This window comes from Eleutherodactylus coqui, chromosome 3 (genome assembly GCF_035609145.1).
Source record: "Eleutherodactylus coqui strain aEleCoq1 chromosome 3, aEleCoq1.hap1, whole genome shotgun sequence".
In the NCBI taxonomy this organism is placed as follows: domain Eukaryota; kingdom Metazoa; phylum Chordata; class Amphibia; order Anura; family Eleutherodactylidae; genus Eleutherodactylus; species Eleutherodactylus coqui.
Window position 1 is genome coordinate 276,518,372 of NC_089839.1, and position 26,010 is coordinate 276,544,381.

The 26,010-nt window shown below is 47.3% G+C and overlaps 1 long non-coding RNA gene across 1 annotated transcript; it reads right to left on the reverse strand.

Annotated features, from left to right (window-relative positions):
* Nucleotides 1-297: 297 nt before the first annotated feature.
* LOC136620026 (uncharacterized) lies at nt 298-10,925 on the reverse strand. The gene is made up of 2 exons (XR_010791112.1): nt 10,642-10,925; nt 298-3,421 (listed from the first exon to the last, which is right to left on the reverse strand). It is a non-coding gene; the product is annotated as an uncharacterized lncRNA (long non-coding RNA).
* Between the last annotated feature and the right edge of the window lie 15,085 nt (nt 10,926-26,010).

Below are 26,010 nucleotides of genomic sequence, written 5' to 3' on the forward strand. Positions count from 1 at the left end.
GTCCCGTAAAACCATGACACCCTAAAAACCTCTCTTTGGTATAAGAGTTGTAAAAACAACACAACCCAATTGCTACTATCATTAAATAACTGATTCCTGATGAAACTATATTTATAGTGGAAACATGTTGGGTCGGTGCATTTATAACATACTTTTTTCTCAATTAGAAAAACTATGGGTTACCCTGGGTTGGGAGACTTAAAGAACTTATGAATTGACGAAGTATGATGGCATTACCATTGCCATATGTATGAGCGGTGAACATTAAGCAAGTTACATAAAAAACACAACATTGAGTTCAAAAGTTAGAATAGTTTTTAATTGGATGATGATAAAACTTTTTAACAAACGAGGAGGGATAGTACTGTGTCTGCCACCCAGAAAACAGGGAAACCGCTAATGGCAACGACCAGCAGAAAGAGGTAAAGGAAAATGCTGTCGGCGACCAAACGCTATAACATATCTTATTCACCAATTTAGAGTTTGCCTTCTTGGTCTTCTCTTTAAATCCTTGCACTTCGATTAGAGTAAGTTCTTCAGTAGTTTATATCAAAGTAATAAATTGTGACTAATTAAAATGATTAACTTACATGGATATCATTATTAGGTACATTAGATGGAAAGTGGCCAAATTGTATATTGATGAATTCAAAGTAGCATCGATATTAAAGCAACACTATCTTTGAAAAACAGCTGTGCATTCGGGCACTTTGCCAGCTCTGTTCTCTGCAGAGATATACATGTTAAATATTGCTTGATGCCTACGAGAAGCATTGATCTTGCTACTACATTATGCAGCGCATTTAAAAAAATAGATCCTCAGCTTAAATGAAAAAGAGATTCCAAGTTTTACTGCAAACTGTCCTTAAAATATAACTTTTAAAACTTAGAACCCGAGGCACAATGTTAATGAAGTCGGGAGAAAAGGAATATGTTTGCCAGAATTATTTCCATAATGGTCAAAGATTCTCCAGGCATGTAAAAATGGGCAAGATGTCTGATGATAACAAATGTTGTCAGACTGATACACTTTTTACAGGATGATTCAAAAGTCAGTAAACATTTAAAAAAAAATCTATATTTCAGTGAATAACGGTATGGTAACGGAATAAGCTCAGGCACCCTTGATATACATAATGTCAGGTTTGATTTAAAGTGGTTTTGCCCAAAAAGAGCCTAGTGTGGGCTCAGAGTGTTAAGGCAGCAGAAATGCAGTCCTAAGCTCTCGCTCACAACCTGAAGGTTATGGGTTCAATCCCTGTGTGATTCAGATAGCCGGCTCGAGGTTGACTCAGCCTTTCATCCTTCCAAGGTAAATAAAATAAGTACCCAGCTTGCTGGAATGGGTGGGTAAAATTGACTGGCTAAGACATGGCAAACCACCCTGCAAAAATAGTGTGCCAAGAAAATGTCACAGTGTGACGTCAACCAAGGAGGCACTAGAAAAAAATTGTTCCCAGCAGCACACTTTAATCCCCAATTGGGGTAGGAATACAGGTGTGCATTAACCACAGCAGAACATGAACAATGTCCACAGGATCAATCCAAAGCAAAGATAACACGGCAGCATCAGTAAGTGCAAAAAGTTGTTAAAAATGTTATTCTCCCATAGCAAAAATGGCAGCTACATTTTGACCTGTTGGTCTTTGGCAACCTAGGTATAAAGCCTTAAGATGTTCAAAAAATTATAAAATTAGTTCGAAGTATGTCTACCAGATGATGTTGCATCCACATTGACATATGGAATGAAGCAACATGTCCTTTGCAGCATCTGCCAAGAGCGGGAAGCCCAACGGTTGCAGTAGCAGAAGAAATGAACACTTGATCAGGTCCATCGATAGAAGAAGGATAGATGGATAGGTCATCATTGGTTCATGGATGGGTATCTGCTGCTCAGGAGCCCCATTAATCAGATTATCATTTAGCCCATTATAAGCGGGCCAGACGTTGTCATAAGTGGACAGGGGGGGAAGTTCTGACTTCAGTCCCATTGAAATCAATAGAAGAGCTGCAGTGCTACGGCACTTTTTGCTTCTCTGCTGGTCAGGAAGCCATATCCAGTTCTGACCAGAAGATGAGCAGGTAGTGCTGTAGCAGCATGGCTCTCCCATTGATTTCAATGGGAGTGAAGCCGGCACTGGCCCTTCCTATCCTGTCCACTTATGCCAATGTCCGGCCCACTGCACTGGCTTTTTTGAGGGGGCAAAATGAACAATAAAAATTGTTCCTTCTTGATTATATCGCAGCAGGTTGATGACATCACATAGGGAGCGCCCATCATCTGTGAACCCTTTGCATGCCTTGATCAACATTTATTGCAGCATTTAGGTGGTTAACAGTGGCGATCAGTGTCTCACTAATCGGTACTCTCACCAATCCCTGCTGTTGTAACAGTAGGCCGGTTGTCAATCACAGGTGGCTCCTGTTGCCCATGGTGCAGGCTCTTGATTCACACCTTTCCAGCCAAAATAAAAACTTATGTCCTGTGGTGGGAAGGAGTTAAATATTCTAGTCCAAAGAAAATCTTTCTAAAGATTAGTAGTGTCTAATATATATGAGTGCTTTTCATTTCTAGATGTTCCTGTCTCTTTTATCACCTGTTAATCATTAGAGGTTAATGAGTGTAACTAATGGGCGCTGCACAGAATTTCAAGCACGAAGACGGTGACATAAATGTTACAATTGACTCTGGCTTGAAACCCAATTTTAATAAATGTAATGAGTTTCTTATGACCAAGATCAACTACTAGAAAATGTTACAAGGCAGCCTGGAAGACATCCAATGAATTAGAGCCTAAAAGACTGTGAAAAAGAAAAAAGCGATGCGACAGATTTGTAAAAAAAAAAATCCATCCCCTAGAAGGAGTTGTCGGAATCAAATGAAACTTTATATGTGTGATTGTAACGTTGATATAAGTAAGTGATTACAATATCAGAGCAAAAGGATAATTTATGGTGGAAAACTGACCACTTGAAGGAAGGCTCGAGTACCCTGTTGTACCGCCTCTAGCTTGGATACTAGATGTGATACAGGCAGGCATGGAGGTATACAGGTTCCATATGATATTGTGCGGCATTTTGGTCCACATTAGCTGTTACTGAGCCTCTAGATTGTGCAAATTCGTAGGCTGTCAAAGTTGGCATCCCAGATGGTCCCATACATGTTCTGATGGTGATAAATTTGGCGACCGGGCAGCCACAGACGTGTGGCAATGTTGTGACATTCCCGTGACCCCTTTGTCACAGGCTAAGCATTATCCTGCTGCCTCTTGGAAGTCCTGCCATGGGAGACAACACGTGTGACTGCAGGATGTCCTAAAGATATTGCTGAGCTGTCATTGTGCCTCGTACCACTACTAGCAGGGACCGACTGTTGTATGCGATGGCCGCCACTCTGTCCAGTTTCTTGTGCATGACATCACTGCAAATAGAGGAGACAGTAAGTGGATGTCAAAGGCAAGACATATAATGGGCGCCGTGAGACCAAATATCCTTCGGCCAAGTGCCTGGAAATGGTTCAGACACACACAGTTGAAGCTGCTAGAGTTTGGCGAACGATCAGACGATCTTCTTTACTGGTGGTCTGTTGATGGTGTCCTGAGCCCAATTGCCTTGTTTGCCTGCCCTCACATATCCATTAGTTCCAATACCTCTTAACAGTCTAATCAGAATGGACGAGCTGGTGGGCAATTGGTTAATATGACAATCGAGCTTCTGGCAATCCAATAATCTGCTCCCTGTCAAACTACGTTAACTGGGTGAAATCTCTTGGATTGTGTTATAGGGGCGTTTAGAGGTCCACAAGCTCTACACAAGCAGAAAAAGAAGTCACTACACACAAGGAGCCTCTGAGAGTCTCTTTATAGGCCAAGAGTGCAACCACTTTTAGGGCCTCAGGTGACAAGACTGTTCATCTAATCGCACCACAACTCTAATCATGTGTATATCTGCCTGCGATGTAACTGCATTCCGAGTTTTGCAGCAAAACTACAACTTCTTCTAGGTGCTTGATTTTTATGACAAAGAGTGTAGAAAGAAAGTTAGAGATAATAGAGATATAGGTTGATAGGTAAGTAAGTTTGTTCCCAGCCAAAGATCGATGTAAAGATGATGCACTAGGCGATGTGGGTGATGGTAGGCCACCCATAACTCGGAGCTCCATTCCTCCATTTCGGCAGATATTCAGAAAATGTATTTCTAAAACACTGCAATGTTTTAGAACAAGGCTCCAGTTACACTGAAGTATTTCGTCAGCATTTTGCCTAAATATTTGTAAGTCAAAGCCAGGAGTGAGTCCAAAATATGTAAGAGATGCAAATCTTTTTAGCATACTTTTTATCTCTAAACTCAATTTTAGGTTTTGGCTTACAAATACTGATGCAACCGTGGCATGAAAGAGATTGATAGAGAGGGCTCTCTCTGTCATCTACCATCCCACTACAATGTGGTTATAGGGTGGCCATTGGTTACTATTGAAACTGGCCCCTGGGTGGGGATGGGGCCCTCAGATAGGTTCACATCTACAGGACTACGTCGAACACTCGGTAAGCATCAGCTGGTGCCATTAAGGGTGGTGTTAGGCACCATTCGGCCCAGGGGGTTGTCAGTAGCGCATCAATGCGGTCATTGCTTTCTAAGTTATTAATGTAAAGATAAAAGTGACAGCATCCAAGGTGCAGTATAAGAAGGTTTCCTTTATTCCTCCCAACGACAAATAAATGAAGTTTCGACTCCTTGGAGTCTTTTTCAATTATAAAAGCATTCCACACAAACATACATTTATATAGAAAAGCAGTAGATACAATCAACGAATCATTATGCAGAGCGTTGGCTGCAAATTACTATCTCTATAGGGAAACACCATGGCATCCAACCATTCAACCTGGCGTCCTTGCTTCTAGCCATTGCGCATGCGCCATATACCGTAATGCATTGCTAGAGTCACGTGTAGTTACATAGTATCATAGCATGTAAGGCCGAATGAAGACAATGTCCATCTAGTTCAGCCTGTTTATCCTCCTATGTTGTTGATCCAGAGGAAGGCAAAAAAAAACAAGAGGCAGAAGCCAATTAGCCCATTTGGGGGAAAATTCCTTCCCAACTCCCTAATGGCAGTCAGACTAATCCCTGGATCAACCCCTAATAGTTCCTACCTGCCTGTATACCCCGATTAACAATTAAACTAAGATTTATATCCTGTAATATCCTTCCGCTCTAGAAAGACATCAAATCCCCTTTTAAACTCCTCTATGGATTTTGCCATCACCACATCCTCAGGCAGAGAGTTCCACAGTCTCACTGCTCTTACAGTAAAGAACCTGCTTTCTTCTAGACGTAGCGGATGCCCACTTGTTATAGCCGCAGTCCTGGGTATAAACAGATCCTTGTATTGTCCCCTCATGTATTTATACATAGTTATTTGATCGCCTCTTAGCCATCTTTTTTCCAGGGTAAATAATCCCAATTTTGATAGGCTCTCTGGGTATTCCAGTCCCTTCATTCCATGTATTAGTTTAGTTGCCCTTCTTTGAACCCCCTCAAGCACTGTAACATCTTTTCTGAACACCACCGGTGACCAGAACTGTGCGCAGTATTCCATGTGAGGCCTGACAAGTGCCTTATATAGTGGGAGGATAACGTTCTCGTCCTTCGCCCCTATACCTTCTTTAATGCACTCCAAGACTTTATTAGCTTTTGCAGCAGCTGTTTGGCATTGGTTACTCCAGTTTAATGTACAATCCACTAGTACATCCAGGTCTTTTTCCATATCACTTTTCCCTAGCACTACCCCATTTAGTGTATATTGGTGACATCCGTTTCTCCTGCCCATGTACATAACTTTACATTTATCAACATTGAACTTCATTTGCCATTTTTTCCGCCCAAGCCCCCAGCTTATCTAGGTCCATTTGTAGCCGCACATTGTCCTCCTTTGCATTGATTATATTGTATAATTTTGTTTCATCTGCAAATATTGATACTTTACTGTGCAGTCCCTCTATCAGGTGGTTGATAAATATATTGAACAGAATGGGGCCTAATACTGAGCCCCATTATTTGTTAAAGGGCCAGCGCTCTCGGTGCAAATTCTTTTGCTGTTAATATAGTTAAAAAATAGTTTCGGTTTGTTTTTGCTCTCTTTGGCGATCAGTCTTTCTGCCTCCTCCTTAGCAGTTTTGATCTTATCTTTGCATATTTTATTTTTTTCCCTGTACGAGTTTAGCGCTTCTTCACTGCCTTCTTGCTTCAGTAGTTTGAACACTTTTTTTTTTCTTGCCTTCCTTACAGTTTTGTTGAACCACATTGGTTTTCTTTTACTTGAAGTTCTTTTATTTTTAAAGGGAATGAACTGCTCAGATGAGGTGATAAGAATCCTTTTGAACTTTTCCCATTTGTCCTCTGTACTGATATTTTTGAGGATGTTGTCCCAATTAATGTTACTGATAATAGTTATGTGACTAGTTATCATGTGATTACACATCATCAATTCAGATGCGCATGTGCAAAGGCCATCTGTCAGGTATTGCGTTCCAAGCCGGGACGCATAGTTCTTTATCAAAATAATACCTCACAAAGCATCGCGCACATGCATAAAATTAGAGAGGCACACAAGAAAGCATAAACAAATGAAGACATGCACCCACTGACCACCATCAAGACAGGTCTCTAATACTGGCACCTAATAAAGTACCCAGTTGCGGGAAGCAATGTGGTTTAAAACCTATGGATCAATATACAGTATCAAATATTGGAGATTTAAAGATTCAACCCAAATTCCATAAACACTAGTAAGTATTTCAATATTATAACTGGTTAATAAGCACATCTATCTATACTGCAATTATATGATCCACAAGACAAAACAACACACCACTACTTATCTCAGTTCCAACATATTTTTAATATATGTTTATATCATTTAAAGAAAAAAAAGGAATCAAATGAGACTTTTTTTTTAAAATTGATGGTGGGGGTGAATAAGCTGGTGCATAAGTTCATGTGCCGTTCAAAGGATGAAATCGCCGTTCCAAGATCTCTGATCGTGATCTACAACAAAATACACAAACATATAATAAAAATGTGCAAAGACTGATGTAGAACAATGCGTACAAGCAGGTTTACAGAAACTGTGAGGCATTATATTCATGGTTTAACCTCTTCGGGGGCCAATGTATCCAACAGATAGATCCAACGAAGCTCCTTCTTCATAAGGGTCCTCCATCGATCACCCCCTCTGGCGGGAGGGGGCCCGCCGTCAATCACCTGTAGTTTGCATGTAGCGGACATTTTGAAGAAGCATTGGCCTCTTTCGAATCTAACGAAGCATGTGGAGGAATTCGCGAGTCTACCTATAATGTCCTATAGATGCTATCATAATCTTAGGGATAAATTGGTACATTCATTATATGAGAAAAAGACTGGCCCTAAACATACAACACTGGCCCCATGCAGGATGGGCAGCTACCCTTGTATAAGCTGCTCGTGTTGCGGGAACCTAGTAAAGGGCGATAAATTCTACCATTCTCAGGCAGGTGCCCCATATAGGATTAATGGCCACTATACCTGCTCCTCATCCTATGCGGTGTACTTAATAACGTGCCCATATGGGTTACAGTACGTGGGCAAGACAACCAAGGAGGTGAGGAGCAGGATAGTGAAGCACAAAAGTACTATCCGTACAAGAAATATGGACTTGCTGGTTTCCCGACATTTTGTTGATAGTGGGCACTCCATCAGCCAGGTGATTGAAGGCGTGCCCCCTTCCACAAGAGGGGGTGATTGATTGAGGACCCTCATGAAGAAGGAGCTTCGTTGGATCTATCTGTTGGATACATTGGCCCCTAAGGGGTTAAACCATGAAGATAATGCCTCACAGTTTCCGTAAACCTGCTTGTACGCATTGTTCTACATCAGTCTTTGCACATTTTTATTATATGTTTGTGTATTTTGTTGTAGATCACGATCAGAGATCTTGGAACGGTGATTTCATTCTTTGAACGGCACATGAACTTATGCACCAGCTTGTTGACCCCCACCATCAATTTGATAAAGTTAAAGTCTCATTGGATTCCTTTTTCTTTTTTTCTTTAAATGATATAAACAAATATTAAAAATATGTTGGAACTGATATTACTAGTGGTGTGTTGTTTTGCCTTGTGGATCATATAATTGCAGTATATATAGATGTGCTTATTAACCAGTTATACTTACCTTTGGAATGATATTAATATACTAATTAGAGATGAGCGAACGCGTTCGTCCGAGCTTGATATTCGTGCGAATATTAGGGTGTTCGGTATGTTCGTTATCCGTAACGAACACCATGCGGTGTCCGGGTTACTTTAACTTTCTTCCCTGAGACGTTAGCGCTTTTTTTTGGCCAATATAAAGACAGGGAAGGCATTACAACTTCCCCCTGCAACGTTTAAGCCCTATACCACCCCCCTGTTGTGAGTGGCTGGGGAGATAAGGTGTCCGCCTGATATAAAAGTCTGCCCCTCCCGCGGTTCGCTATGGATGCATTCTATATGCGCTCAATGGGGCCAGCGGCAGCAGCGCTGACCCCATTGAGAACATATAGAAGACAAATCCTTCTTCTCTGGCACAGCTGTAACAGCTGTAGCAGAGAAGAATGATGTTTGCCCATTGAATTCAATGGAGCGGCAATACAGCATGTTCCACTGAATGCAATGGGCTGCCGGCGATCGCAGGATGAATGGTCGGAAAGGGGTTAAATATATAACCCCTTTCCTGCAATTCATCCAGAAATGTGTTACACTAAAAATATATACCGGCGTATAAGGCGACCGGGCGTATAAGACGACCCCCCAACTGTCACCTTATACGCCGGTAATACAGTGGAGCAAAGAATAAAAATCATTACTTACGTTTTTAGATGATCTGCGGCGCTCCTGCAGGCTGTCGCTCCCTCCTAATCCACGGCAAAGTATTCCTTTCTCCACGAAAGGCTTGAAATCCCCGCCTCCAGAAACACAGCCAATCACAGCCATTCAATGACATCATTGTCATTGGCTGTGATTGGCTGAAGGCACGTGTCTTTCTGGAGGCAGGGATTTAAAGCCTTTCATAGAGAAAGCTTGTCTGCCGTGGATTAGGAGGGAGTGACAGCCTGCAGGAGTGCCGCAGATCATCTAAAAACGTAAGTAATGCTTTTTATTCTTTGCTCCACTGTATTACCGGCGTATAAGGTGACAGTTGGGGGGTCGTCTTATACGCCCGGTCGCCTTATACGCCGGTATATATTTTTAGTGTAACACATTTCTGGATGAATTGCAGGAAAGGGGTTATATATTTAACCCCTTTCCGACCATTCATCCTGCGATCGCGGGCAGCCCATTGCATTCAGTGGAACCTGCTGTATTGCCGCTCCATTGAATTCAATGGGCAAACATCGTTCTTCTCTGCTACAGCTGTTACAGCTGTGGCAGAGGAGAACGATCTTTATGCTGACAGTGGGGGGGGGGCACTCTTGCCGCTATTGTGGCTTAATAGTGGGACCTGTGAACTTGAGATGCAGCCCACCATGTAGCCCCTCGCCTGCCCTATCCGTCACTGTGTCATTCCCATCACTTTCTTGAATTGCCCAGATTTTCACACATGAAAACCTTAGCGAGCATCGGCGAAATACAAAAATGTTCGGGTCGCCCATTGACTTCAATGGGGTTCGTTATTCGAAACGAACACCCGGACATCGCGGGAAGTTCGTTCCGGATAACGAACACCCGAACATTTTGGTGTTCGCTCATCTCTAATACTAATGTTTATGGAATTTGATACTGTGTATTGATCCATAGATTTTAAACCACATTGCTTCCCGCCATTGGGTACTTTATTAGGTGCCAGTATTAGAGACCTGTCTTGATGGTGGTCGGTGGGTGCATATCTTCATTTGTTTATGCTTTCTTGTGTGCCTCTCTAATTTTATGCATGTGCGCGCTGCTTTGCGAGGTATTACTTTGATAAAGAACTATGCGCTCCGGCTTGGAACGCAAGGGCTGACAGATGGCCTTTGCGCATGCGCATCTGAATTGATGATACGTAATCACATGACAACTACACGTGACTCCCGCAATGCAATATGGTATGTGGCGCATGCGCAATGGCTAGAAGCACGGAGGCCAGGTTGAATGGTTGGATGCCATGGGGTTTCCCTATACAGGTAGTAATTTGCCGCCAACGCTCTGCATAATGATTCGTTGATTATATCTACTGCTTTTCTATATAAATGTATGTTTGTGTGGAATGCTTTTATATTTAAAAAAAACTCCAAGGAGTCGAAACGTCATTTATCTGTCGTTGGGAGGAATAAAGGAAACCTTCTTATACTTCACCTTGGATGCTGTCACGTTTATCTTCACATTTATGTCTGCTATATGGATCTCTTTGGATCGGATCTGCACATGTGACTTGTGCATACATCAGTCCGAAGAAATTTAGCACCAGGCTGTGCTGTCGATGCCCCTTTGCTTTTCTGCTTTCTAAATTATAGTAAAGAAAGATGGCAACCATGGGCTTTTGTCATAAAGGCAATGTGGACTCGGCCATGATGCTTGTTACCTTTTTACTAGCAGGGACAGGTAGCAAATAACAGGGTTCCACAAACATACGGATAGGCCTCACCGTTTAGCAGTCCCTGATGGTGCTCAATAGTTTCTTGTAGAGTAGCAAGATGCTGACAACTTGAGTCCTGTCTGTGTAGGGCCACTTCAACAACACTTTGGCAGGCGTAGGACCATATGGCAGTGCAGAACTGCTTGAAACTAGGGCTGCATTCGACAAGTGTCCAGTGACCAGGTCGCACAATTCGTCTTGCGAAGGTTTGCAAAGAAGAAGTAGAGCTGCTCTCTCAATATGTTTAAATCCAGTCCTGGAAACCGAGAGCTGGAGCAGTCTGGTGATCAGGAGAGCTGGAACGGCAAAACTCCTGTCACTCTCTGCATGCAGGCTCACACTCATGCCTGAGGCATCTTACATACTTTTCAAATCATAGCATGCAATACATCTGTTCCCAGCTTGCTGACGCCCTGCCACATGATCCCTGTAAACCGATAAAATAACAACAATATTAAACAGTAGTAATATGGATTCTCTGTGACTGAATCTACTGTTTGACCACCAGGGGTCAGCATTCGACCTCAATATATAAAAATTAGAGATGAGCGAGCACCAAAATGCTCGGGTGCTCGTTGCTCAAGTTTTCGTAATGCTCCAGAGCTCGTTTTGAGTAACGAACCCCATTGAAGTCAATGGGAGACTCAAGCATTTTTCAAGGTGACCCATGCTCCGCATAGGGGAGGTTGTGTGAATCACCTGAAAACATCAGAGTCATGGAAACACCACAGAAACGGATAGGGAAGGGCAGGGGCAGCATGCATCGCTGCACCTGAGGCTCCCAGGTCCCACTATTAAGCCAAAATGGGGGCAGGAGCCTGGTGGCCACCCCCCTAACAATTTAGTTGGGATAGACCATAATCAGCAAGGCACACGCGCTGGCACATCTTAGCTAAGCACCACACTAGGTGCAACCAAGGACAATCACCTCCTGCGGGTGACACCACTGCCTCTTCTCCTGTGTTACATGCTGGCATTGCTGTCCCACCCCCCCACCCCCCACCCCCGCACAAGCCTGCGTCCACAGCGTACTCAAATTTTTCCCAGCACAGCGTTCAGCTGGCCTCATGCCACACGCTCGCTTCATAGCAACACCACCCTCATGTCTATTTATAAGTGCGTCTTGGATGAGGAGGAACCGGAGGCACACACTGCAGAGGGTTGGCAGGGCCAGGCAGCGACTCTCTTTGAATGTGTGGGCGATAGCCCACAATGCTGATGAGAATTGCTGATAAATTAACGTCCGATCATAATTCCAATCCCATGCCACCTCCGTCACAAAATTTCATGAGTCACATACGTAGGCATAAAGGGGACTCAGGTGCCAGCACTTCTACACATCTCCACAATTCAACAACCCATTCTAAAACAAAAGATTGGTTTGAAGCAGGAGGTGTCGCAAAAGTAGCCACCACAGGTATACAGTGAAACTGTGAAAGTCTCATTAAATCAGTTACGCTTCATGTGAATGCTCCAATCCAGTATCTCGGATAACTGTGGTAACACAAGAGCTGATACATGCTGACTAGCGCTGACCCCCAGAGATGCGTGCATTTATCAGACCCAAACCAAACCGGCTGTTTACCACTCAGGGTATTTTACATCCCCTTAAAGGGGCTGTCTTGCGAAAGCAAGTGGGGGTATACACTTCTGTATGGCCATATTAATGCACTTTGTAATATACATCGTGCATTAAATATGAGCCAAACAGAAGTTATTCACTTACCTGTTCCGTTGCTAGCGTCCTCGTTTCCATGGTGCCGTCTAATTTCAGCGTCTAATCTCCCGATTAGACGTGCTTGCGCAGTCCGGTCTTCTCCCTTCTGAATGGGGCCGCTCGTGCCGGAGAGCTGCTCCTCGTAGCTCCGCCCCGTCACGTGTGCCGATTCCAGCCAATCAGGAGGCTGGAATCGGCAATGGAACGCACAGAGCCCACGGTGCACCATGGGAGAAGACCTGCGGTCCACCGTGGGTGAAGATCCCGGCGGCCATCTTCGCAAGGTAAGTAAGAAGTCACCGGAGCGCGGGGATTCGGGTAAGTACTATCCGTTTTTTTTTTTTTAAACCCCTGCATCGGGTTTGTCTCGCGCCGAACAGGGGGGCTATTGAAAAAAAACAAAACCCGTTTCGGCGCGGGACAACCCCTTTAAATCCAAAAATTGACAGTGTGCAATGAGTTCTGTCTTGCTATACAGTGCTGATCAGAATTCCAATGCCTATGCCACCTCCGTCACAAAATTGTCAGGAGCCACAAATGTGGCCATAAAGCGGACTCGGATGCTAGTACTTCTACACATCTGCACAATTTAACAACACATTCTAAAACAAAAAATTTCTTTTAAGCAGGAGGTGTCACAAAAGTTGCCACCACAAGTCTACAGTGAAACTGTCAATGTCTCATGAAATCAGTTACACTTGCTTTGATCGGTACAAAAACAGTGGGACACATGAAGAAATTTGAGTGGCCAAATCAGAACAATTCATTCTGTCTAGGTGTCAGATAGCTGGACACTGCGCTGGGAAACCTTTGTGGACTCTGTGGGCGTATGATGCTGGAACCAGCACGTTTGCTGAACTGTAGTGGTGAACCTCTTTAAAATTGTTGGCAAGAACCTGGAGGTGGCCTTCCGAAAAAAAATTTTGACAGAGGCTGGAGGCAGCCCTGATAAAAAATTGTTTTTAAAGAGCCTATGCAGCCCTCTGAAGAATTGGCTGTTCAGCATGCTGACATGCTGGTTTAGGAAAAGAAGGAGGAGGAAGATCAGAGAAGAAAAGACCAAGCTACTTCTATCAACGGGACACACACACTTGGGCCTATTATGCAGATGCTTTCAGCACAAAACAAATAAAACAATGAAAAATTAGCAGAGTTTTGTTAGTTCCTATATAGTCTGTGTACACCAGTAGCAGTATACTGTATAGAAGCGGTAACAGTATGCAATATACAGCCGGGATGCTTGCAATGCTTTGTGCGCACTAATGGTCCCAGGCAGTCAAACTGATGATGCACACAATGAGAGAATTTGTAGACCTAGAAAGGACTGTTGGGTTCCAATAATTCCAATCCCATGCGACCTCCATCACAAAATTGTCAAGAGCCACAAATGTGGCCATAAAGGGGACTCAGATGCCAGTAATTCTAACCATCTGCACAATTCAGCAATGCATTCTAAAACCAAAGATTGGTTTGAAGCAGGAGGTGTCTCAAAAGTTGCCACCACAGGCATACAGTGAAACTGTCAATGTCTCATGAAATCAGTTATGCTTCCTTTGATTGCTACGAGGACAGTGAGACACATGAAGAAATTTGAGTGGCCAAAGAAGGACCCCGTGCTGCGCAACAGATCTGGAGCAGATTGTACATGCCGACCAGCGCTGACCCCAGGGATGCGTGCGTTTATCAGCCTGTTTACCAAACCAAACCGCCTGTTTACCACTCAGGGTATTTTACGTCCGCTTAAATCCAAAAATAGACAGTGCACAATGAGTTCCGTCTTGTTATACAGTGCTGATCAGAATTGCAATCCCAAGCCACCTCTGTCACAAAATTGTCAGGAGCCACAAAGGGGACTCAGGTGCTAGTACTTCTAACCATCTGCGCAATTCAGCAATGCATTCTACAACCAAAGATTTTTGTACCCAGAGTGCAGGTGAACCCCTGAAACATTTGTGTACCAAGAGTATAGGCGAACCCGTGAAAAATTTGTATACCAAGAGTATATGCAAACCACTTAAAAATTTGTGTACCAAGAGTATAGGTGAACCCCTGAAACATTTGTGTACCAAGAGTATAGGTGAACCCCTGAAACATTTGTGTACCAATAGTATAGGCGAACCCCTGAAACATTTGTGTACCAAGAGTATAGGCGAACCCCTGAAACATTTGTGTACCAAGAGTATAGGCGAACCCCTGAAACATCTGTGTTCCAAGAGTATAGGCAAACCCCTGAAAAATGTGTTTGCTAAGAGTATAGGTGAAGCCCGGAAAAATTTGTGTACCAACCGTATAGGTGTACCCCTGAAAAATTTGTTTATCCAGAGTGCAGGTGAAACCCAGAAATTTTTTTTTTACATACAGCTCGTACTTGCTTAATTTGCTAACAGAGCCTGGAAGCAGCCCTCCGAAAAAAATTAGTTTTTAAAGAGCCTTTTGGCCCTCTGAAGAATTGGCTGTTCCAGCTTAAAGAATCTTTAGGTTACGCTGCTTTCCACCAGTAGAGAAGAGAAGTCAGGGGAAATCCAGGGTTTATTCATCTTAATAAGTGCAAGCCTGTTGGTGCTATCAGTTGACAGGCGGGTACGCTTATTCATGATAATCCCCCAAGCAGCACTAAACACCCTCTCTGATAAGACGCTAGTGGCAGGGCAGGCCAGCACCTCCAGGGCGTACAGCGCAAGTTCGTGCCACGTGTCCAGCTTTGACACAGAATAGTTGTATGGAGCAGAGGGATCCCGGAGGATGTTGGTCTGGTCGGCTATGTACTCCCTCACCACCTTTTTACAGTGTTCCCTCCTACTCAGCCTAGACTGGGGAGTGGGGACACAGTCTGGCTGGGCAGCCATAAAACTGGAAAAGGCCTTGGAGAGTGTTCCCATGCCTGCGCTGGACATGCTGCCTGTTCCCCGCGTCCCCCTGCTAGTTGGCCCACTGAAACACGTCCTCTACCACTAGCGTTGTCAGATGGGAACTTTAGCATCAGCTTTTCCACCAGGGCCTTGTGGTATTGCATCACTCTCATACTCCTTTCCTCTTCAGGAATGAGAGGGGAAAGGTTCTCTTTATACCGTGGGTCAAGAAGGCTGAACACCCAGTAATCCGTGTTGGCCAGAATGCATTTACCACGAGGGTCACGGGAAAGGCAACTTAACATGAAGTCAGTCATGTGTGACAGAGTCCCAGTACGCAACACATCGCTGTCCTCACTAGGAGGATGACTCTCAGTCTCCTCCTCCTCTTTAGCCCAAGCACGCTGAACAGATGTGAAGGAAGTAGCATGGGTAAACTCTGCAGTGTGGGTAGCAGTCTCTTGCCCCACCTCCTCCTCCTCCTCCAATACGCGCTGAGATACAGACATGAGGGTGGTTTGGCTATCAAGCGAAGTATTGTCATCCCCTATCTCCTGTTCTATCCGTAAAGCATCGGCCTTAATGCTTAGCAGCGACCTTCTCAGCAGGCAAAGCAGCGTGATGGTTTACGCTGATAATGGCCGCATCGCTGCTCACTATTTGTGCAGACTCCTCAAAGTTTCCTAAGACCTGACAGATTTCAGACATCCATGCCCACTCCTCTGTGAAGAATTGCGGAGGCTGACTACAACTCAGATGGCCATGTTGCAGCTGGTATTTAACAATAGCTCTATGCTGCTCGTAAACGCTGGCCAACATGTGCAATTTTGAATTCCAGCACATAGGCACATCGCACAACAGTCGGTGCACTGGCAGCTGGAAGCAATGTTGCAGTGTCCTGAGGATGGCAGCATCTGTGGTAGACTTTCGGAAGAGTGCGCACATGCGACGCACCTTGCTGAGCCGCTAAGACAAATTGGGGTAGTTTTTAAGAAAACGCTGAAACACCAGATTGAACACGTGGGCCAGGCATGGCATGTGTGTTAGTCTGCCAAGCTGTAGAGCCGCCACCAGGATACGCCCATTGTCACACACCACCATGCCTGGTTGGAGGTTCAGCAGCGAAAGCCACAGACCTATCTGCTCCGTCAAACCCTGTAACAGCTCTTGGGCGGTGTGCCTCTTGTCATCTAAGCTCAGGAGTTTCAGCACGGTCTGCTGACGCTTTCCCACAGCAGTGCTGCAGCTCCTCGAGCTACCGACTGAAGGCGACGTGCTCACATGTGGTAATTGAGAGAGGGAAGAGGTGGGGGGGTTGGGAGAGGGGGCATAATAAGCCAGAGAAACCATTGCTGAGGTAGGTAGGACCTGCAATTCTCGGTGAGGGTAGCACGTGAGGGACCCAGGGTCAGACTCGGTCCCAGCCTCCACCAGGTTAACCCAATGTGCCGTCAGGGAGAAGTAGTGTCCCTGCCCACCAGCACTTGTCCACGTGTCAGTGGTTAAGCGCACCTTCCCAGTAACCGCATTGGTGAGGGCATGGTTTATATTCCGTGACACGTGCTGGTGTAGGGCGGGGATGGCGCAGTGGGAAAAATGGTGGTGACTGGGAACTGAGTACCGAGGGACGGCCATCGGCATCAGGTTGCAGAAAGCCTACATTTCTACTAGCCCATAGGCTGAGTACTTTGAAATATGCACGTTTAGTGATTGTGCATGCTCGTGGCTGGCAGCATATTTCTGCTTACGTTCTAATGCTTGGGTTATCGACAGCTGAACGTTACACTGGGACCCATTGGTGGAGGCAGTGGAGGACCGTGGAGGTGAAGGTGTGGGTGCCGGCCGGAAGACGCTCGTGCCTGCGTCCTGGGAGAGGAATTGCATCTCAGTGCCAGTATTTGACACAGGGGAACAGGCAGTGGTGTGACCCGCAGGCGGTGAATGGCCTTCGTTCCACCTCGTCAGGTGCTTAGTAGAGATGAGCGAGCACCAAAATGTTCGGGTGCTCGTTACTCGGGACGAAATTATCGCGATGCTCGAGGGTTCGTTTCGAGTAACGAACCCCATTGAAGTCAATGGGCGACCCGAGCATTTTTGTATATCGCCGATGCTCGCTAAGGTTTTCATTTGTGAAAATCTGGGCAATTCAAGAAAGTGATGGGAACGACACAGCAACGGATAGGGCAGGCGAGGGGCTACATGTTGGGCTGCATCTCAAGTTCCCAGGTCCCACTATTAAGCCACAATAGTGGCAAGAGTGGGCCCCCCCTCCCAACAACTTTTACTTCTGAAAAGCCCTCATTAGCATGGCATACCTTAGCTAAGCACCACACTACCTCCAACAAAGCACAATCACTGCCTGCATGACACTCCGCTGCCACTTCTCCTGGGTTACATGCTGCCCAACCCCCCCCGCACGACGCAGTGTCCACAGCGCACACCAAAGTGTCCCTGCGCAGCCTTCAGCTGCACTCATGCCACACCACCCTCATGTCTATTTATAAGTGCGTCTGCCATGAGGAGGAACCGCAGGCACACACTGCAGAGGTTGGCACGGCTAGGCAGCGACCCTCTTTAAAAGGGGTGGGGCGATAGCCCACAATGCTGTACAGAAGCAATGAGAAATCCAATCCTGTGCCACCTCCATCAGGAGCTGCACACATGGGCATAGCAATGGGGAACCTATGTGCCACACACTATTCATTCTGTCAAGGTGTCTGCATGCCCCAGTCAGACCGCAGTTTTTGAGAAATAGTCACAGGCAGGTACAACTCCGCAATGGGAATTCCGTGTGCACCCACAGCATGGGTGGCTCCCTGGAACCCACCGGCTGTACATAAATGTATCCCATTGCAGTGCCCATCACAGCTGAGGTAACGTCCGATTCAATGCAGGTGGGCTTCGGCCCACACTGCATGCCCCAGTCAGACTGGGGTTCTTTAGAAGTAGACACATGCAGTTACAACTCCCTGTGGACCCACAGCATGGGTGGCTCCCTGGAACCCACCGGCGGTACATAAATATATCCCATTGCAGTGCCCAACACAGCTGATGTAACATCAGCTTTAATGCAGTTGGGCAAAAAATTAATTGGATTACACTGTAGGCGAGGGCCCCAAAAAATTGGTGTACCAACAGTACTAATGTACATCAGAAAAATTGCCCATGCCCAACCAAGAGGGCAGGTGAAACCCATTAATCGCTTTGGTTAATGTGGCTTAATTTGTAACTAGGCCTGGAGGCAGCCCAGTTAAAATAAAAATTGGGTTCAGGTGAAAGTTGCAACGCTTTAATGAGCATTGAAACGTATAAAAATTGTTTACAAAAATTGTATAACTGAGCCTTGTGGCCCTAAGAAAAATTGCCCGTTCGGCGTGATTACGTCAGGTTTCAGGAGGAGGAGCAGGAGGAGGAGGATGAATATTATACACAGATTGATGAAGCTAAAAGGTCCACGTTTTTGATGGTGATAAAAAAATAATGCTTCCATCCGCGGGTGCAGCCTACGTATTGTTTAGGTATCGCTGCTGTCCGCTGGTGGAGAAGAGAAATCTGGGGAAATCCAGGCTTTGTTCATCTTGATGAGTGTGAGCCTGTCGGCACTGTCGGTTGACAGGCGGGTACGCTTATCTGTGATGATTCCCCCAGCCGCACTAAACACCCTCTCTGACAAGACGCTAGCCGCAGGACAAGCAAGCACCTCCAGGGCATACAGCGCGAGTTCAGGCCACGTGTCCAGCTTTGACACCCAGTAGTTGTAGGGGGCAGAGGCGTCACGGAGGACGGTCGTGCGATCGGCTACGTACTCCCTCACCATCCTTTTACAGTGCTCCCGCCGACTCAGCCTTGACTGGGGAGCGGTGACACAGTCTTGCTGGGGAGCCAGAAAGCTGTCAAAGGCCTTAGAAGGTGTTCCCCTGCCTGTGCTGTACATGCTGCCTTATCTCTGCGCCTCCCCTGCTACCTGGCCCTCGGAACTGCGCCTTCTGCCACTAGCGCTGTCGGATGGGAATTTTACCATCAGTTTGTCCGCCAGGGTCCTGTGGTATAGCATCACTCTCGAACCCCTTTCCTCTTCGGGTATGAGAGTGGAAAGGTTCTCCTTATACCGTGGGTCGAGCAGTGTGTACACCCAGTAATCCGTAGTGGCCAGAATGCGTGTAACGCGAGGGTCACGAGAAAGGCATCCTAACATGAAGTCAGCCATGTGTGCCAGGGTACCTGTACGCAACACATGGCTGTCCTCACTAGGAAGATCACTTTCAGGATCCTCCTCCTCCTCCTCCTCAGGCCATACACGCTGAAAGGATGACAGGCAAGCAGCATGGGTATCCTCAGCAGTGGGCCAAGCTGTCTCTTCCCCCTCCTCCTCATCCTCCTCATGCTCCTCCTCCTCCTCCTCAACACGCTGAGATATAGACAGGAGGGTGCTCTGACTATCCAGTGACATAGTGTCTTCCCCCTCCTCTGTTTCCGAGCGCAAAGCGTCTGCCTTTATGCTTTGCAGGGAACTTCTCAAGAGGCATAGCAGAGGAATGGTGACGCTAATGATTGCAGCATCGCCGTTCACCATCTGGGTAGACTCCTCAAAGTTTCCAAGGACCTGGCAGATGTCTGCCAACCAGGCCCCACTCTTCTGTAAAGAATTGAGGAGGCTGACTCCCACTGCGCCGCCCATGTTGGAGTTGGTATTCCACTATAGCTCTACGCTGCTCATAGAGCCTGGCCAACATGTGGAGCGTAGAGTTCCACCGTGTGGGCACGTCGCACAGCAGTCGGTGCACTGGCAGATGAAACCGATGTTGCAGGCTGCGCAGGGTGGCAGCGTCCGTGTGGGACTTGCGGAAATGTGCGCAGAGCCGGCGCACCTTTACGAGCAGGTCTGACAAGCGTGGGTAGCTTTTCAGAAAGCGCTGAACCACCAAATTAAAGACGTGGGCCAGGCATGGCACGTGCGTGAGGCTGCCGAGCTGCAGAGCCGCCACCAGGTTACGGCCGTTGTCACACACGACCATGCCCGGTTGGAGGCTCAGCGGCGCAAGCCAGTGGTCGGTCTGCTCTGTCAGACCCTGCAGCAGTTCGTGGGCCGTGTGCCTCTTCTCTCCTAAGCTGAGTAGTTTCAGCACGGCCTGCTGACGCTTGCCCACCGCTGTGCTGCCACGCCGCGCGACACCGACTGCTGCCGACGTGCTGCTGCTGACACATCTTGATTGCGAGACAGAGGTTGCGGAGGAGGAGGGTGGTTTAGTGGAGGAAGCATACACCGCCACAGATACCACCACCGAGCTGGGGCCCGCAATTCTGGGGGTGGGTAGGACGTGAGCGGTCCCAGGCTCTGACTCTGTCCCAGCCTCCACTAAATTCACCCAATGTGCCGTCAGGGAGATATAGTGGCCCTGCCCGCCTGTGCTTGTCCACGTGTCTGTTGTTAAGTGTACCTTGGCAGTAACCACGTTGGTGAGGGCGCGTACAATGTTGTGGGAGACGTGGTCGTGCAGGGCTGGGACGGCACATCGGGAAAAGTAGTGGCGACTGGGAACTGAGTAGCGTGGGGCCGCCGCCATCATACTTTTGAAAGCCTCCGTTTCCACAACCCTATACGGCAGCATCTCCAGGCTGATAAATTTGGCTATGTGCACGTTTAACGCTTGAGCGTGCGGGTGCGTGGCGGCGTACTTGCGCTTGCGCGCCAACACTTGCGCTAGCGACGGCTGGACGGTGCACTGACAGACATTGGTGGATGGGGCCGGAGGTGAGGGTGTGGGTGCAGGCCAGGAGACGGTAGTGCCTGTGTCCTGAGAGGGGAGTTGGATCTCAGTGGCAGGTTGGGGCACAGTTGGAGAGGCAGCGGTGCAAACTGGAGGTGGTGAACGGCCTTCGTCCCACCTTGTGGGGTGCTTGGCCATCATATGTCTGCGCATGCTGGTGGTGGTGAGGCTGGTGGTGGTGGCTCCCCGGCTGATCTTGGCGCGACAAAGGTTGCACACCACTGTTCGTCGGTCGTCTGCACTCTCAGTGAAAAACTGCCAGACCTTTGAGCACCTTGGCCTCTGCAGGGTGGCATGGCGCGAGGGGGCGCTTTGGGAAACAGTTGGTGGATTATTCGGTCTGGCCCTGCCTCTACCCCTGGACACCGCACTGCCTCTTGCAACCTGCCCTGCTGCTGCCCTTGCCTCCCCCTCTGAAGACCTGTCCTCAGTAGGCGTAGCAAACCAGGTGGGGTCAGTCACCTCATCGTCCTGCTGCTCTTCCTCCGAATCCTCTGTGCGCTCCTCCCTCGGACTTACTGCCCTTACTACTACCTCACTGATAGACAACTGTGTCTCATCGTCCTCGTCCTCCTCACCCACTGAAAGGTCTTGAGACAGTTGCCGGAAGTCCCCAGCCTCATCCCCCGGACCCCGGGAACTTTCCAAAGGTTGGGCATCGGTCATGACAAACTCCTCCAGTGGGAGAGGATTCGGAACCCTTGCTGCCCATTCTGGGCAGGGGCCCGGGAACAGTTCCTGGGAGTCTGCCTGCTCCTCAGAATGTGTCATTGTAATGGAGTGAGGAGGCTGGGAGGAAGGAGGAGCAGCAGCCAGAGGATTCAGAGTTGCAGCAGTGGACGGCGCAGAACTCTGGGTGTTCGATAGATTGCTGGATGCACTTTCTGCCATCCACGACAGGACCTGCTCACACTGCTCATTTTCTAATAAAGGTCTACCGCGTGGACCCATTAATTGTGAGATGAATGTGGGGACGCCAGAAACGTGCCTCTCTCCTAATCCCGCAGCAGTCGGATGCGATACACCTGGATCAGGAGCTCGGCCTGTGCCCACACCCTGATTTGGGCCTCCGTGTCCTCGCCCGCGTCCACGTCCTCTCGGCCTACCCCTATCCCTCAGCATGGTGTATTACCAGTAGTGCAGAAACAGAACGCTGTAATTAAATGTGCCGCTTATTGGCCTGTGGTTGGAGGCTGACTTCGCTTACGGAACGCACAGCAGAGCTAGGAAATAATTTTGCGCAAGCCTGCTGTAACACTTAGCTGGCTGCGTATGAATTAGGACAACTACCCCCAGCACAGACCCAGTACACTGAGGACAGTCACAGGCAGCCCAAATAGATTTTTTCCCCCAAATGTTTTTGGAAAGGCCCACTGCCTATATACACTGTATATGTCTTCTCTCTCTGCGTCACCACTACTGGCCCTGGAGTATGTAAAATAACTGCAGACTGTTGCACTGTGGACTGGAATACAGCGGTGATGTAACAGGCAACACCGAGCCAGGAAATAATTTTGCGCAAGCCTGCTGTAACACTTAGCTGGTTGCGTATGAATTAGGACAACCACCCCCAGCACAGACCCAGTACACTGAGGACAGTCACAGGCAGCCCAAATAGATTTTTTTTCCCAAATGTTTTTGGAAAGGCCCACTGCCTATATACACTGTATATGTCTTCTCTCTCTGTGTCACCACTACTGGCCCTGGAGTATGTAAAATAACTGCAGACTGTTGCACTGTGGACTGGAATACAGCGGTGATGTAACAGCCAACACAGAGCCAGGAAATAATTTTGCGCAAGCCTGCTGTAACACTTAGCTGGCTGTGTATGAATTAGGACAACTACCCCCAGCAGAGACCCAGTACACTTGTGGACAGGAATACAGCGGTGATGTAAGAGGCAACACAGAGGCAGGAAAGAATTTTGCGCAAGCCTGTTGTAACACTTAGCTGGCTGCGTATGAATTAGGACAACTACCCCCAGCAGAGACCCAGTACACTTGTGGACAGGAATACAGCAGTGATGTAAGAGGCAACACAGAGGCAGAAAAGAATTTTGCGCAAGCCTGCTGTAACACTTAGCTGGCTGCGTATGAATTAGGACAACTACCCCCAGCAGAGACCCAGTACACTGAGGACGGTCACAGGCAGCCCAAATAGATTTTTTTTCCCAAATGTTTTTGGAAAGGCCCACTGCCCATATACACTAAATATGTCTTCTGTCCCTGCCTCACCACTACTGGCCCTGGACAATGTAAAATTACTGCAGGACGCAATGCTCTGCACGGCCGATATAGAAGAAAAAAAAAAAGTGCAACACTGCAAAAAGCAGCCTCCACACTACTGCACATGGTTAGATGTGGCCCTCAGAAGGACCGTTGGGGTTCTTAAAGCCTAAAATAACTCCTAACGCTCTCCCTATAGCAACTCCAGCAAGACAGCACTTTCCCTGAACAATGTCAGAATGCATCTGTGGCGAGCCGCGGGAGGGGCCGATTTATATACTCGGGTGAAACCTGATCTCGCCAGTCACTCACTGCAGGGGGGTGGTATAGGGCTTGAACTTCGCAGGGGGAAGTTGTAATGCCTTCCCTGTCTTTCTATTGGCCAGAAAAGCGCGCTAACGTCTCAGAGATGAAAGTGAAAGTAACTCGAACATCGCGTGGTACTCGTCTCGAGTAACGAGCATCTCGAACACGCTAATACTCGAACGAGTATCAAGCTCGGACGAGTACGTTCGCTCATCTCTAGTGCTTAGCCATCGTATGCCTGCGCATGCTGATGGTGGTCAGGCTGGTAGTGGTGGCTCCCCTTCTGATCTTGGTCCAGGACAGCTTGCACACCACTGTGTGTCGGTTGTCCACGCTCTCAATAAAAAACCTCCAGACCTACGAACACTTAGCCCTCTGCACGGAGGCTTGCCGCGAGGAGATGCTGTGGGGAACAATTGGGGGATTAACAATTGGCAGATTATTTGCTCTGGCCCTGCTTCTCCCCCTGGCCACCCCACTGCCTCTTCCAACCTGTTCTGCTACTTCACTTGCCTCCTCCTCTGAAGCCCTGTCTTCAGTAGGCTTAGCAACCCAGGTGGGGTCAGTCACCTCATCGTCCAGCTGCTCTTCCTCTGACTCCTCAGTCTGCTCCTCCCTCAGACTTACTGCCCTAACAGCAGCCTCACTGACAGACAACTGTGTCTCATCCTCATCATCCACAAATAGCTCTTGAGACACTATTTCGAAGTCCTCAGCCTCATCACTCTAAGTCTGTGAAAGGTCCAAATTTTGGGCATCGGGCATGACAAACTCAATAGGTGGTTTATGAACAGTTTTTTCAAACTCAGGGCAGAGACCTGAGAGCAGTTCCTGTGAGTATGCCTGTTCTGAATTTCTCCTTTTCCTGGAGTGACCAGGCTGGGAGGAAGCAGAAGCAGCCTGACGATTCAGAGGTGCAGTCCCTTGGCTAGCGTGAGTGGACTGCGTGGAAGACTGGGATAAATTACTGGATGCGTTATCCGCTATCCACGTCATCACCTGATCGCACTGTTGTGCTTTTAATAATGGTCTACCACGCGGACCTGCAAAATGCGAGATGAAGCTGGGGAGCGGAGATATGCGGCGCTCTACTAATCCCTCAACAGCAGGCACAGTTTAACCCCACCCAGGACCTCGGCCTCTGCCCATACCCTCAATCGGATGACCACGTCCACATGGACCCCTTACCCCTAGTCTTCATCATGTTGGATAGTGCACTTGGACAAAATACTATGCAAAATACAAGTTATTTTGCGTACGCTTATAGGCCAAAATAGACACAATAAACAGTGTATACTGTTGTTAGATAGCGGAGATTGACAGCACCCAGACCCGGTTATATACTGTACACTATCAGCAGGCCCCCAAAAAATGTAAACAGTGTATACTGTTGTTAGATAGCGTAGATTGAGAGCACCCACACACGGGTATAAAGCGTACGCTTTCAGCAGGCAAAAACATTTTTTTAAGTGTGTAAGCTGTTGTTAGATAGTGTAGATTGACAGCACCAACACACGGGCATATAGCGTACGCTTTCAGCAGGCAAAAAAACTTAAAAAATGAAAAATGATAGGAGTTTTGTTACTTCCTATCTACTCTGTGTACACCACTAGCAGTATACTGCATAAAACCGGTAACAGTATACAGCCGGGATGCTTGAGAAAAATTTGTGCGCACTACTAGTCCCAGCCAGCCAAAATGCTGATGCACACAATGAGAGGAGTTGTAGTCCTAGAAAGGACTGTTGGGTTTTTGGAGCAAAGATTCCTGTCAAAGCGCAACCTGTACCCTACACTATCGCTTTCCCTATAGCAGCAGCTCTATCCCTCAGCTCATGCAGCATGTGTATGAGGCGAGCCTCAGGTGACCAGAGTTTTAATACTCGGAAGTCACCTGATCAGCCCAGCCAGTCACTGCTATAGATGTGCAAAGGGTTGGCACGTCACAGCAGGAAGTGGTAAAGCCTTCCCTGCATGTTTATTGGCTAAAAAATGGCGCTAAACATGCGGGGAGGGGAGATGAAATTTTCTCAAGCACCACATGGTGCTCGCTCGAGTAACGAGCACCTTCGCGTATGCTGCTGCTCAAACGAGCATGAAGCTTGGACAAGCATGGTCGCTCATCTCTAATAAAAATACAAACATTAAAAAACATTCCTAACACCCACAGAAAAACATAGGATAGCTCTTACTTCACTCTAACCCCGTCTACACTATGCCACCTAGTGACATGACAATGGCCTTCAGATCTTCCATCTGTAGTGGCCTATTAGGCTTTGCCAGCTGCAGGTTCTAACAGGCCAACCTAACACCCAATCATTGCTCTACAAACCTCCTCACTCACCTTCTTGGTGCTTTACCTAAGGAGTGATGTTACCCCTCCCGATTTACGAAATAGGCCTCTCACTAGCCAAGACAGGATCCTACTGCACACTGATGAGGGGCAAAAACACTGAAACAGCTGTCTGTGTATGGATTCTGCTTTTGGTTTTCAATTCCCAATCATTGCTCTAC